The sequence below is a fragment of the Bison bison genome, unplaced genomic scaffold (genome assembly GCF_000754665.1).
Source record: "Bison bison bison isolate TAMUID 2011002044 unplaced genomic scaffold, Bison_UMD1.0 scf7180017864213, whole genome shotgun sequence".
In the NCBI taxonomy this organism is placed as follows: Eukaryota; Metazoa; Chordata; class Mammalia; order Artiodactyla; family Bovidae; genus Bison; species Bison bison.
This window is the reverse complement of record NW_011494785.1, coordinates 95,361-97,487: the sequence shown is the minus strand read 5'-3', so window position 1 is coordinate 97,487 and position 2,127 is coordinate 95,361.

Genomic DNA, 2,127 nt, shown 5'->3' with positions numbered 1-2,127 from the left:
TCCTATGCCACCTCCTTTGCATTTTGCCTTCAATCTTTCCCAGCAGCATGATATTTTCCAGTGAGTCGGCTCTTTACATCAGGTGGCCAAAGTACTGGAGCTTCAGCTTCAGCATCAGTCCTTCCAATGAATATTCAGGATTGATTTCCTTTAGGATTGACTGGTTTGATCCCCTTGCAGTCCAAGGGACTCTCAAGAGACTTCTCCAGCACAATTCGAAAGCACCTGCATTTCTACAAATGACCCACTTTAATTTCTTTTTATGGCTGAGTAATATTCTGTTGTGTGTGTACACCACATCTTCATCCATTCCTCTGTTGATGGGCATTTAGGTTGTTTCCATGTCCTGGTTATTGTAAACAGTGTTGCAATGAACACTGGAATACATGTCTCTAATCTGTTTTTTAATCTTGGTGACTAATTAAAAAGTTTTAAAAGTGCTCTGTAGGCCAATACTGAAAAATGTAAGTGTTAGTTGCTCAGTTGTGCCTGACTCTGCGATAACAAGGACTGTAGCCCTCCAGTCTCCCCAGTCCATGGAATTCTCCAGGAAAGAATACTGGAGTGGGTTGCCCTTCCCTTCTCCAGGGGATCTTCCTTACCCAGGGGTCAAACCTGGATCTCCTGCATTCCAGGTAGATTCTTTATCATTTGATTCACCAAGAAGCCAATACTAGACAAAGCAAATCAAACACATGTGTTGGCTAGGTTTGGCATATTTTCTTTCAGCAGCCTTATCCTCTCTGATCAGGTCACCTGTGTAATGAGAGGCAGAGGATGGTGGTACAGCCTGACTTAGGATTCTTAGCTATCTGGCTCTTTCTGGGGAATGGGCCAGGTGAGTGTATCAGAAACCTGTTTGCTTGAGGAGCCTCCCCCAAGGAGAGAACTTGACCAAAGGCAAGGAGGAACCTGTTCTAATATGCTCAGTTCAGTGACAATATCTCTGGGTCAGCACTGATGCAAGACTCCCCACACTGGACTGTGACTCCTGTGAGGGCAAGGGCTATGTCATTTGTTTACACTGTGCACTCAGAGCTTAGCGGAGCCTGGCACGCAGTAGATAGTAAGTGTTGACTGACCGACTGACAGTATTCTTATTACTGCCCAGTGCATGTCACTCAAGTCATTTTTCACATCAGCCCTGATGAGTTCCTATCTGGATCCATGAGACTGTGTGTAAACAATGCAAGAACCACGTCCCTGAAAACTCTGCAAGACACTGGAGTGCTGACGTGCTGCTCTGGTACTTCCTAAAAGAAGTAACCAAAAAGCAAGAAGGGGGATTTCCCTGGGGGTCCAGAGGTTAAGACTCTGTGCTTCCATGGCAGAGGGCACAGGTTTGATTCCTGGTTGGGGAACTAAGCTCCCACAAGCCACAGGGCATGGCCTATATATATCTATATATATATGTATGTTGTTCTTGTGTTCAGTCACCCAGTCTTGTCTGACTCTTCATGACCCCATTGGACTGCAGCATGCCAGGCCTCCCTGTCCCTTACCATCTCCCAGAGTTTGTCCAGGTTCATGCTCTTTGCATTGGTGATGTCATCCAGCCATCTCACTCTCTGACACCCTCTTCTCCTTCTGCCTATATATATATAGGCTTCCCAGGTGGCGCTAGTGGTAAAGACCCTGCCTTCAGTGCAGGAGATAGAAGAGATATAGGTTTGATCCCTGGATTGGGAAGATCCTCTGGAGGAGAGCATGGCAACCCACTCCACTATTCTTGCTTGGAGGATCCCATGGACAGAGGAACCTGGCAGGCTATAGTCCGTAGGTCGCAAAGAGTTGGACATGACTGAAGTGACTTAGCACATATATGCTATACATATAATTTAATTTATTTATAATTTATATTTATCATGATATATTTATATTTTATAGAAACATTTTATTTTATAAATGTAAATTTTATGAAATATATGTATTCATATAAATATATATTATATAATATATATATTTAAAGTTTAAAAAATTAAGCTCCTGGAGAAGGAAATGGCAACCCACTCCAGTATTCTTGCCTGGAGAATCCCATGGACAGAGGAGCTGGTAGGCTCCAGTCCACGGGGTCGCAAAGAGTCAGACACGACTGAGCAACTTCACTTCACTTCACTTCACATGTAG